General features: G+C 36.5%; 1 protein-coding gene across 2 annotated transcripts in view; it reads left to right on the plus strand.

Annotated features, from left to right (window-relative positions):
* Nucleotides 1–1978: 1978 nt before the first annotated feature.
* The window catches only part of LOC136240816 (cryptochrome-2-like), a 55724-nt gene continuing 43600 nt past the window's right edge, over nucleotides 1979–14102 (plus strand). For both annotated transcript variants that reach the window (XM_066031877.1, XM_066031878.1), the window contains exons 1-3: nucleotides 1979–2484; nucleotides 3014–3149; nucleotides 3849–3971. The gene's annotated coding sequence lies outside the window, so the exon portion shown is untranslated. The remainder of the gene's footprint in view (nucleotides 2485–3013; nucleotides 3150–3848; nucleotides 3972–14102) is intronic.

The raw sequence follows: 14102 nt of genomic DNA on the forward strand, positions 1-14102 counted from the left end.
GACTGGTAACAGTGGTGGTGAAATTGGTCAGGTCATGGAAAGCTTCATCACAAATGATACAATGATGTTCTTTGTCCCTTCGGTGATGATCAACATGGTTGCATAATAGTCACTTCTGTAAAATCGCATTGTGCAAATGTGATGGGTAGCTCGGCTCCTCACACATATCACACTGGTATGGCCTGTCACGTCCAACATCTTCACACTCACTCTCATCATCACTGCTTTCCTCAGTATTTGTTGTACATAAATCACGTAGTTTAGTAGATGGCTGGACAGTCAGTTTTTGAACATCATAGTTTAGCAAAGTGTTCAATGGTAACCTAGGAGTGGGATGAGACGGGAATACAGTTTACTAAAATCAAGTATATTCTCGATGTTAGAAAATCAATATGTGAATACATATCATATTTACTTGTTATACACGTTTTTCATCATCAACCTGTCACAGTACTGCAACATCTGCAGATGACTCCGGCCATACCTGAGTTTCACAGAGTCTAAAAAAGCAACTAAACATGCCTACATGTTTACAAATTAAAAGTGTCTTGTATAGCTACATAACCATGTCCCTCATTACTAAAGTTTTAAGGGATAGCTACTATGTGACAGCATTCTTACACTTTCCATTCTTTGCACAGGCAAAAGGCACTTAGTCCTACTTGAGATCTAAGACACCTGAAGCTGGACAAATAGCAGGATAAAATTTTCTCTGTTAACCCCCAAAACCTCGAAATCAGCGAAAATGGCTCGCACTTAAGGAGACAAGGCCATCAGTTAGCAAATCACGTGACCGTACTAAAGTGATTGACTGTCACGGTCGCGTACTTTTAGTTACTTACCGTAATGATGGAGGATTAAACGTTCACCATATATGCATGTAAGTTGATTGTAACAGCTGATATTTAACTTTTATGCTAGATGGCCAGCTACCGCGGCGATGCCTCTTGATAGCTACCCGCCTTCTCCAGTATTCAGTTGTGTTGAGCCACAGACATACTATAGTCGAAAACCTCGAGGAAGATCTGTTAGATAGATTATAAGTACCTGCACAGAAGACTGAATGAATAAGTTGTAGTTTGCTGACCGGCTGCTCCAAGACGCTGCAAAAGATTGAAGAAGATGGTAGCTATATAGGATACATGAGTTATGATGTAACCAAGCTAGTCAACAGTGTATAAAATAAGAAATAATCAGTAGCTATGCATGTGTATGCATATAACACATGTATAGCTAGCAGCTAGTACTGCCGGATTATTTTATTAGCAACAAATATAGGCATGGCATAGTGTATTCTTTACATGCACATGCAACAAGCATATGAAAGTATGTTATAGTTCTAAATGGGCTAAATCTAAATGTTTTGTGTACATGTATCGTAAAGGGTAAATTAGCTAGTAGCTACCACTTCCTATGAAGCAGTTTACTTTACCTACGTCTTTTAATTGCCAATAACTTGCCAGTGCAATAACCATTTCAAATTAAGAGTATAAATATTATATTTTGTGGTAAATCCAGATCATGGTCATAATGTCTCAGTCGCTCACACATCACATACAATAACAAATGAATGAAACAATATGCATGAAAAGTGCTGTTGGCATTAATGGGTTGTATTTTTGATTTTCAGCTACGTAACTTTAATTTGGTACCCATGCATTGAACTACCAGAAAAATCATTGTCTAGCTAGCTACATACATGGGATGAACTTGTTCTTGTTCACCGAACATTTTGATCCCTTAAATTGTTAACAAATGTTTCAGCTGTTACATATAAATTTGGCCTGTATATACATGAGCAATTGTAGCTACGTGGCCCGTATATACATTGCTCAGGTACAGGATACAATGATTTCATATGTTAATGAGATTTATTTGTTTACTGCTTCCATTCACCTATCCCATAGGTTACCTGGTAATTTTAAGGGGTATTTACTGCACAAATCTAATTTGACTTTCTCTGTACAGTATGACTTAGTGCTGGAATTGTAGAGTACTGCAGTCAGAGCTCTGCAGTGTCAGTGTTAACTTGCAGCAGCTTGTGATTTTCCCCAACATAAACCACCCTAAATGTGCTTTTCCTATTCATGGTGATTTAGGCAACTCCTTTCCGTAAGGTGGTTTCCCTTTGGGCCAGCTGACATGACAATGGGTTAGTGCTGTATTTTATATTGTCTCACCACAAACATCTCCAGAATGCAGACAAGACAATAATCTATTTGCATGAGGTTATATTGTGAATAGATTCTAACCACCACTGTAGCAGATACTAAGAATGCAGCTCATGTGTTTTATTATTCCAAATGGTTTCACTTTGCCTGCTGTAGGTAGTGCTATCACAGCAGTCCAACAGCCCATTACCCCGTCTCTTTTCTGATGTTTGTAGTTTCAGACTGATGTTTGTGGTTTACTGAAGAACTTGTACAACCAGTAGCATGCATTGTATACTTTAACCCCTACTTTGGCATTGAACAAACTGAAAAGGTAAGACACAGAGAGTGGATATTCGTCAGAACCCCAGACTGAAGTCACAATGTGTTTATTATGGTTGCATAAAATGGATGTTGTGTGATATGTCATTTAGTCTCTAGTCTTTTGAGTGTAGTCAGGCAGCAGGTAGACAGAGATGGATTTTGGCAAATTTTTAATATAGGTGATTCTGTAAGAGTTATCCTATCTTTATGCTAGATTTGACATTAGATACTCCTCTGTGGAGGTGCTTTTCATTACATAAAATGTGATTTTGAATGGCAGAGTTTTGGAGCATTGTTTTTATGAGAGAGAGGGGCATGCTACTGCTATTATACTATACGTTTTAGGATACAGGAATATGTATTATGCATGTAGGCACATATTCTGTAAGTATTTGCTTTTTTTTTCTATGAGGAGGCAAAATTGCATCAACTAATGGTGGCCTGTAGTTGTATACGTATGTAGTTCATGATTTATACATGTACCCGGTATATATCTTGATTGTATTGTAATCATCTTTTACTACCTGATATTTAAATAGTATTTTGCTCTAAAGAAACTGGAAAGAAATCCTATCAAACTAGTGGAGCAATGGATGTTTCTTTAATGAGCTTGAGCTATTACTCAACTACCAGGGCTGTTCAATTGCAATTACTACATAGACTTGTAGTTTAGAAGTGAGTATGTATGTGGATTACTTTATTTAGCTAAATGTGTTATGTTTTCTCATCACTTTATGTGATTTAGCCGGGTACCATATTTTATGTTGTACTCTGTAGCTACATTTGATATTTGGCCACATCAATCTTTTAAAACTACCTGCGGCATTTAGCCAAGTACACGAGTTCTCTAATTTGACAATTCTGCAATCTAGAATATTATGTGTCTATAATGTTTAAGTGCAGGTTGAATTCTGAGAGGATCTCAGATCCCGGTTGTTCTGGCTCCTTTGGCGCATGCCTAGACTGCATGTTGTTGAAAATCAAGTCACCACTGGGTCATTTTTTTCAGGTTTTAGCTGCATGTTTCTGATTCTCTGTATTCACAGGCTTTAAGCTTTCTCACAGGTCCCTAGTGGGATATCATTCATAGAATCCTACACTTTTCCACCAATTTTTCTATACTGTTTAGTATGACGGAGTGATTGCAAATAAATAATAATATAAAGTACTGCCTTAAAATCCAATTTTTGGAGCCAATGGGCTTACAGAGGTTTGTTTAACTGTATGGTAGTTATGTGTGAAGGAAATTTATCCAGCATAAGCAGCATGACCATGCATCTATAAATTACATTCATTTATTTAATTGTGGATTAATAGTCGACACATACAAGGTTGTTCATTAATATTTGTTTCATAATTCGTGAATTGTTTTAGGGATGTATACCAATTCAGATGTTCTGATTTATATCCAATCTAACATATTCACTACCAATCTACTGATATTGTACTGATCTGACATCAACTTTATCATCATGTATGATGACTGATCTGCTACAGGTATGTAGCTCACAAGAATTTAGCAATTGTAAGTATTGTTACTGAAGTCAGTTCCAATTGTGGTGTGGCCTCAATTTCACAAATGCAATCTCCTATGGAGACTTTAGCCCGGAATACTACATGTTTGAGTGGCTTGTAAGCTGATGTAGCACAGTATCCAAGTATTTCACTTCATTTAGTGCAGCTGTATTCGTTGTTTCCTAAAAGGTTGGAGGGTAAGTTTCACAGCAAACTCAAGTGTAGCTATATGGTTTCTTGTTCTGTGACCAACAGAAAAGATAGCATTTTAGTCTATTCTACCAAAATGGAGAAATGATAGAGCAAGTCCAATACAATACATGGTTATCAGAGAGATTGAATCGAGTCAGTGTTTATATACAAAAATTGGTTGTACCAATCAATATCATCTAAATTGGCTACCAATCCAAGTGGATCGGGTCATCCATTCATTAATGTGTACTGGTTACTATGGAATCATAAATAATTTTGGTTACCAAACAGAAGTATATTAATTTTGTAGCTTAAGTATTGTGTTTAGTATGGTTCGGTTCTCTTGAAAGAAGCATGCTTTAGTTCAGTGGAAATAGCACCATATCTTTCCTGCCTATCTCTTTTATCAGCATGTCCATACCAAATATACAGTACAATTGGTAGCCTGCTCCCTCAAATTAACAACTACTGTTATGTGCATTTATTAACAAGTGATGTATAGACTTTTTCTTGTGTACATCTGAGAGAGCAAGATTTTTGTGTGGCAGACATTATGTCTGCAACTCAATTAAAATATACTATAGTTATGTACAGTAAGTAGGTATACATTATTGCTAAAGAAGTATTTGTAGTGATGAAATTATACTTATGTATATAGTTTGAGGGATCACTCCAAGCACAATACCACAAAGTAAGACATAAGAAAATTTTATTGCTAAATTCAACGTACTGTTTACCCATCATCATATAGCTGTAGCTATACTAGGGATCACGAAGGTTTACACATTCCCACAACAATGTTTAACAACCAGAAATCAGCCTCACAATACCTTCATGGCACCTTAGTTAGGTATAGCAAGGCCAAGAGCACCTTCAGTGTATTCTGGAATGCTTCTGATATGGTGCTATGAAAATTATTTAGTAGAATTTTCTACTTAACAAACCAGCTGGTGTATTCAGGTTAATATAACTTGATCATGGCTAATATAAGGCTACGGATTTAATTTTTTCACTGTTTGATGTTGATTCAGCCTTACAGGTGCCTTGGAATACCAGAGTACGTACAATGCAAGCTAGCATCATGCACTGACCTTTGTCCTCCTTTGTATCCCATTTCTTTTTGTTGACAGCACAAGGTGTCAATTTGTGGTAGTGTATCAATGGCTTCTTGTGTTTCAGGTCATATAAAATGGAAACTGTCCAGTCAAAGTAGACAGATTCAGGGGTGGATCCAGGGCTTGGCAAGGGGGTGCACCATGCAGGGTAGGAGCTGGGGGGATGCTAATTAAATGTTTCAGGATTAAAAATTTTGATGTAGAGTGGTTTTATGTGCAAATATATACTGCTTTCTGAGTGGACTACATTGATCGAGAGTTGTATAGGGATAGTCTAAGTGACAGTCATGAGTAGTTTTCAGCTAGTTATAGCTATAATTATTATGGACCGCATACACAAGACCATGTGCACTTCATTTGCAAAATATCCTTAGCAGGCTAAGTGTGCCCATGCATGAGATATAGTGCTACAGATGCTTATTGTTTATACACAACAACGATGGATTCTCAAAAGTATAATATGTGACGACTGTTCTATTAGAGTATTTGACTGACTGCTCTATTAGAGTATCTCGAACAATGTTTTCTTTCTTTTTTGGGAGGGATTAGGAACATGTGCCCCCTGTGACCCTCCTTGGATCTACCACTGAGATTGATTCTAGGTAATAGTTTTTTCTTCACATGTTTATAGAGGGTAGAACATATGTAGACAAACTGGCTTGCTTAGTAGTTAGTATATAGGGGTGGGTGTTTAGATTTTTCCTATGATGCAGTACTATCTGTGGCTTTGTTGAAAGTCACATTTGGGAAGCCCTCTAAGCTGAAGAAAATTATGAATCAAGTTTAGTGAAAGTTGCATGGCACGTGGGGAAGGGGTTTCCAGTTTTAAAATCCCGCTTGAAATTTAGATTTCCATGCCTTTAATACACAAAAATAAACACACTGTTTATTTCAGCAGTAAAAAAGCAGTAACAACATGCAGTATGGCATAACAAATTTTATAGTAACATAAACGTTTCTCAGAAGGATCTAGAGGGGACATAAACCCTCCTAGAGGAATTTTAAAGATTGAGATACTCTAATAGAGCAGTCATTATACTCTAATAGAGCATTTGTATAAATATTAACAAGTATTATGAAGTGAGAAGGAATTGTATTAATGTACAGTGCTGGGTTTTCCAATTAAGATTTTATTTCCATTGGGGGTAGAAAATTTGTAACATTATAAATGTATGTAGGTTAAGCAAAACTACTAGCTAGTCAGTGGCCATGGCAATAGATGGATACCTATCACCTTAGGTGTGCAACATACATCCTCAGTTGTAACAAGGGTTTATAATAAGGGATTCCCCATTATAAACTTTTGATTGTGCTTAGTCATTCCATCAGTGCATTCCCTATTAATTGTTTCTTACAAATCTAACTGTGTAACTTCCACCATAGTGTAGCTACTGATTCCTACATGAAATATGGCAATCTGTTTAGTCTGAACTATTCAATGTTTAATATCTCTCAGTGGCTGGGGACTGCGTCCCTGCTTTGGAAACTCACTACTTCTGTAAGTCACTTTAAAATCCTGGTTACACCCTTACTATAGTACTACCACTATAAATCTGAGTGTATAATGTGACATGTGTTTAGAGTCATGGAAAGAAGCTGTAGTAGCTATACTCCCTTAGTGTTGTTACAGCTGAAAATTTGTTGTTTGCTTTATTTGTAATCTGTAGTGTAATTTGTTTAACCTTTCATAACTATGTTTGTTCCGAATTTGGTGAAAACTTTATTAACTAGAACCATCTTTGTTACCATAAATGAAGGTGGACAAATCTAAAAAGCCATAAAACAAATGTCAGTATTTATCGAGGTGGTCATATTTGAGGTTTCACTGTACTGTGTGTGCATTATGTAGTGTGTATGGTAAGTGTGTGCGTGCATGCGTGTGTATGTGCGTGTGTGTGTGTATGTGTGTATGAAAAAGCATAAGCACTGCAAGATACTATTTGTATGTATCTATGTATATATGTCTAAGTTGGTTACTTTCAAGCCAAAATTTCATTGGCAGTTGGCCAGGGCAGGGGAAAGAAACATTATTTGGTCAAAATTCTTTTGGGTGGAAAGAATATTGTAAAAGTTGTCCCCAATCTGAACGTGACTTGTTAGTTTCCAAAAACTGGACTTTGATGCAAAATATTGATCAGGCTCTTGCCTGGGTGGCTCCTGCAGCCCTGCAATGGCTGTTTTATGTGGTATAAACTTCTGACTTGGTTAATTGAAACTTCACTTTGGAGAAGCAGGTTCCATTGTATTCAGAAGAATGTAACTTTACAAGACACCATGTATTGGCTTTGTATCATATTCAGGATAATTATTTTTGCCTAGATCCCCGTCCCCTTTATGTAGCTCTATCACGCTCTGAATACTGGCAAGCCACGCCACCATACCATTTGTATCTTCTACGACAAAAAAATATTATAGATAAATTATATTCATGTTAAACTAATTAGTACAGCGACATGTTCAGGCCAGACAAGTTGTTGTTCATTATTAGGTGGTTAATTATGCTACTCAAACATGACCCACAATGTGGTACGTATGCATGACTGAACACTTGAGCGATGATGTTTGTAACATGGCAAATAATAAACAACGAAAGTTTTAATGATGGAAAGTTGTACTTCAGACAGTTACCATTGCTGGTAAATTGGAGACTTTTCATAATGAATATGTAGTTTAATGTCAACATCGACAATGTAGCTGCCACAGGGGTTATAGCCTCTAGTTTTTTTGATTGAAAGTGAGGTTTGGAGGTGGGAGGACAGGAACCATAATGCTTATTGTAACTGAGCAGGACTGGATCATTGCTCAGAGGTTCATTCATACAAAGCAACTTGAGGGAGCTGATGTTTATATGGCTTCACACAAAATGCTGTTCTTTGTTTGCTTTCCACAGTTGTGTTTGTGGTACTTAACATCATCACTTTCAGTAGTAATAAGAACTGATTATAAAGCTCTTTACAAACTTTGGATTTAGTTTTGTACTTTTAAACATTTCATTCTACTACCAAAGTAAAGTGTAGCTACCCCAAATATGACAGTAAGTTTTTGAATTATATTATACACTTCACAAATGAAGTGTGTGATTTACTAAGAAAATAGTAGTTACCCATTTCAGTTGTTTAGTGGCAATATCTAAAAAAAATCTGCTTTTAAAGATAATACAGTCACAAACCACTGGAACTGTAATAAGTTATAGAAGAATGATGTTAGATTTGTGCCATTCAATGTACATAACTGTGGGGGAACAGTGTCTTTGTTTGTTTTGCAGTATCAAATAAGTTCACAGAAAGCCATATAATCTATTTACCTAACCCCATAACCACTGAAATATTTGCTCCATACTTCTTATAAATGAAATAATGGTTAAGTGGTCATCATAATTTGCTGGCCAAAACCATACTGATACACATAGCTAAAGATATTAGGTAAAAGCCACAATTATTGTTAGTGCAAGTGCACATATAGGTGGTCAGCATGTATTTTGTATGAAGAGGTATTGGCTTGAATTATCATACAGTACAATAGTACTGTATAGTAGGGACCACAAAGGAGTAGGCGTGGTCCACGGGATAACATCACCCAAAAACCAGCCTCAATTTTTCCTGACGACGATGAGGCAGTATTGGTTAGGTAAAACTAAACCCAAACAAGTTTTCAGATTGACCCGAAACGCTTTCAACAAGTTACTACGGAATTTAAAAAAAAATTATTTAACAGAATTTTCTACTGACTGACGGACTGAGTAACTGACTGATGCTTTCAGACAAGTGTAACTCGATAACGGCTAAGGCTACAGGCTTGATTTTTTCACTGTTCGATGTCGCTTCAGCCCGACAGGTGCCTTTTGGCATACCACAGTACGTACAATGCATTCTTCATGGACTTACCAGTGTCCTCCTTTGTGTTCCATTCATCTTTGCTGACAACGAAAAGTGTTGATTTAGTGGTACATAGCACGTGATGGCTTCCCTTCATAACAGAAATCGTCCGTATTTTCATAGTGGCTATTTTGATAACAGAGGTGCTTTTCAAACAGTTCTTGATTCGTACTGCTGTGTAATGGATTGAACATAGCCCACAACGAAGTGTAATGGATACTTCACTTTTCAGACAATAATTGATGTAGCTGGGTTGCGTGGCACCATTTCTTTCTTTCGGTATGCGTGGATTGCATAGGTGCCTTTTGAACAGTTCTTGATTCAAAATGCTGCGTAACGCGTTGAACATAGCTGACAATGAAGCATAATGGATACTTCACTTTTCAGACGATAATTGGGGTGCGTGGTGCCATTTCAGATGTGGTATGCGTGGGTTCACCAGTCATAATAATTATTTACAAAACAAGTTAACAAACAATTACACAGAAAAATTTGGAATTTTAAACTAGAGTAGGGACCATAGCACATCGATAAAAAGTACTGAAACAAACTGGAGTAGTGCACGATATTAAAATCACAGTAAAACAATAAGAAGTGTTATATCCCTACTGTGCTCAAGATACCATTATGGAAATGCACAGTAGGGATATAACACTTCTTATTGTTTTACTGTGATTTAATATCGCGCGTGCACTACTCCAGCTTGTTTCAGCACTTTTTATCAATGTGCTGTGGTCCCTACTCTAGTTGAAAATTCCAAATTTTTCTGTGTACTTGTTTAATACATTTTGGGAGTGTTTGCAAATCCATGGAAAACTAAATTAGGTATATCATTGCTCAACCTGGTCCTTGAAATATTTAGGTTATACCTATACGGTTGGCTGGCCAATCAGAATCGAGGTGTTGCAGTGAAAACCATTCAAGAATGAAAGAATAGGGCATTTACTAGATGCGATCTCTTCATTTATCATGAAACACGATAGTGTTTCAAATAGAGACTGCCTATGTTGTTTTTTTGCCAAAAATCCTAATAGAACATACACCGAAACACCACCTAGAAAGTTCTGTTCTTCCAACCACACAGAAGCTTTGGAAGTTAATCTGAAAAATTATAGGTCCACTGGAAAATATGAAGCCAAAAGGAACTTTTTAGAAAGCTGAAATATGCTATTTTGTTCAGTCATCATGACTGATCCACTAGGAAAATCTGTTCACTTTATTAAAAACTATATGAATTTGTGGTTGGAATATAGGTAATGATATAGGGTTTCCAAATGAACATGTTAACATGAATAGATTGGATACTTATTAGCACATATTAACATGGTGGTTACCCTTGCAGAGATCAATGGCAAAGTGAACCTGCAAGAAGCAAATTTGCTTGAAAATAGATGTTACCATTGTAATATACATTTAGAAATAGGTCATGGACATGGAAAAGGAAAGCTGTACCAGAGTAGCAATGTTGTTGTGTACACTGCACACTTGACTTATTGTGATCACATAGCTGCACAAATATCAGAAGCCAACATATACACTGGTGTTTGTTAACTATGATAAAATCTTAACAGCTACTGTAATATTAAGCACCACCAGCACCTCTTATTATCATGTTAGCTATCCATAAATGAATTTATAAAAAGTAAACAAACTAGTGTAAAAATAATTTAAACATGGGAATAGAGATCGCTAAAGAAACGAGAGTCAAATAAGCCAGCATGTTAAACACAGAGAGACCTCTATTTGGACTCAAATAAGCATTTATACGGAAGCATTCTCAGTACTTACTGGCCCTGATTTTTGGAAACTACTACTGTTTTCTTAGTCTCTATACCATACCCACTGAGTCCAAATAAAGATCTCTGTGTTTAACATGCTGACTCTTGCTTCTTTACTTTTTAGCGATCTCTATTCCCATGTTTTAAGTTTTAAAATTATTTTTACACTGGTCATATTAGTAGAGGATAGCATTTCATTTCTGGTGAAATGTCGATTCATGATTCTTCAGTCTTATAAGGTAAGATCGGAAAACACAAATTGACAACAAACGCCTTGAACGAACCTATAACTTCTAATAAATGGCTTTAAATCTCCTGCTTTTTCATTTACTTCCAATACATTCATGCAATTGTGCAACTCGTTGATCCTGATTGGCCAGCCAATATTTGCTCATTAGCATGAGCCCAGCTGGGCACGAGACTACTGATGGCGCCACCTGCCCCTTCACAAAAAGTGCAGGCATTGCCAGACTATGTTTTATCCTGGGTATGAGTGTATGTGCATTGTGCAACCACCAACCAAGCCACCAGCGCATTTGGTATACTGCTTATTGCCTTAATATAGAATATTACATGATTCATACAAAGAGTTTCTATCAATAACTGCTATTCTGATTTACTCCCAGTAGATTCTGGTGTCCCACAGGGTGAGTATTCTTCAGTGGCCCCTTGCTGTTTTTAATTTACATCTTTAATTTGCTGATGATGCCTAGTGGTGCTCTGCAATATATCGGTAATACCGTTTATCGTGATAAATTATCATAGCCGATTATCATACTGTGACAGCCTTTGATAACCGATATATCGAAATACCAGTATATTGATGAATACCAGTATAGGATTGCTTTTAACCCAGCCTTTGATGTTTAATTGCCCATTTTGTTGATGGTTTAGCAGACACGCCCTAAACAAAAACCTGAGGTTGTCACATTACAACACATGCCTACTTGTACTGAAGTATATATTTTTAGTTTTTGGGATGCATACCACTTTATACTAGGCCCAAGAAATGATGTAATAGTTACAATAACAAGCTAACTATTATATCGATATACCGTGATATTTTCCTGTTACTAATACCGTGCATTCAAATTTCAATACCGCTGAGCACTAATGCCTAGTACTAATATCCATACTAGAACACTCTGTCGTCATCAGGTTCTTCAAGACTTCACTACTCTTTTAACTTTGGTCAAGGGACATCAATCTGGATGTCAGTTTAAAGACATTTGTTCATTTATCATTCAAATGTAAACTCAACACCACATATTTTATGTCCAACTCAATTATACCCGTCTCATGTCAATTCTCAGATGAATATTATCTGAAGACCTAACACGGGGTAAACATTACAAAGACATCACTGCTCATGCATACAAAACACTTGGACTAATTTGCCATATTTTGTCCATACTCATTCACCTTCTATGTTGGTTAGACTGCATATATCATTGGTAAGATCACAGTTACTCTCTGGTTCTCAAGTTTGGCACCCACACCTAATGAAAGACATTATAAACTTTAAAAGAATCCAACGTTGTGCCACCAAACATATCTTGAATGATTGGCACTATAGTTTTTACAAAGACCGTTTGATAAATTTGTGGCTCCTTCCTCTGATTTACATATTTGAAGTGCAGGACATACTGTTTGCTATCAAATCTTGACTATTAAATTACAAACTTGCATTAAATGGTTGTCACGAGAGAATCTTCTGTTAGTAGAATGTGGTCTTTAAGATCAGAGTAAACAAAACAGATGGAACATAATCTAGGACTTCACTGGCTTTCATGTAACAAAGTTTATTAACTAATAAAACTCCCTAGGATGCAAACAGATATATTCTAGTATTAGCTACCTAAAATCAGATTGAAATAATTGTGAATCTATCTAGCATTGAAATGAGTCTTGAATGTTTATTTGGATCTTGATTTGAATTCTAAGAGTCCCAAAGCTTTCTCACTGCTAATGCATAGATGCCTTATCAATTTGGAGAATCCAAAAAAGCTTACTCTTCCACATTTCTTAAATCCTTGTTACGTATATCCAACAGCACTATGACTGGAAAGCATTCTGAACCCTCATTCACTCAAGTTAAGCTTAAAGTTTTTATGCCCTACAAAAATGATGGACATATAGTTCACATGATTTTAGGTTACGTGGTTTTTAGAACCTGGTCAAGCAAGATCAATATACCCTAATAAAGCAGTCATCCTGATATACTCAAGCATATATTAGTACTTGATAAACTGCTAAAGTCACGCTAAATTCAACTACAGAAAGTCTAACTGGCTTTCAAACTTTTACACTCAAAAAGGAAAAAAATGTCTAACCATGCAGACTTTGCCACAATGATACCAAGATGATAAACATAGTCAAGGTTTGAAAACATTGTAGACTTCAAAGAATTACTGGCATGAAGAAGATATGACACCAAGGGTGGATAGCAATGGCTGAAGTGATGTTAATGAATTTACATTGTCATTCACTGGGCAATGGTGATGTAGCTACCTATGGAAGGTAGTACCATGGATACATGGGAGAAATGTAAGGCATGAACATGAAGTATCATGTTCCACTTGGCGCTTTAGCAAGAAATGTAAACAAACAGACAGCTACGAGACAGCATGCTGTGACTCAAACTTAAAAACTCAATAGAGATTGTTGTGACCGGAAGTATTCCATATTGTGGCTATATGGGAGAAATGCCTGTTGTTTCCAGTCTCATGGCCAAGTAAAGCAAAGGACTTAATTATGAACAATGTGCTCACAAAGTCGCAATATAGAAAGGGCACTATGTTCTCTGCATTAAGAATTATGAGCAAACCTACAGAAATTATAATTACTTAGCTACAAAAGACTAGCTTCATTCCTTGCCTCAAAACAGCACCAGCAGTGTGATGCTGTGATCTTCATTCTTGCAGATTGTCATTGTCTTTAGCGATATATGTCCCCATGGCAGCTGCACCTTTGGAATGACTTGTAATGTTTATACCAACGATTCTCTATCAGTATTTGCAGTATTTCAATATTAAAATTATCATTTGGTGTGTATTATTACCTTAATTGAAATATTGATTTATTGTCCAACTCTCTACTACAAAGAGTATCAGTGGGACGGCAATTTCAATACAACTAGTCTGTGCACACATA

The sequence above is a fragment of the Dysidea avara genome, chromosome 12 (genome assembly GCF_963678975.1).
Source record: "Dysidea avara chromosome 12, odDysAvar1.4, whole genome shotgun sequence".
Taxonomy (NCBI): Eukaryota; Metazoa; Porifera; class Demospongiae; order Dictyoceratida; family Dysideidae; genus Dysidea; species Dysidea avara.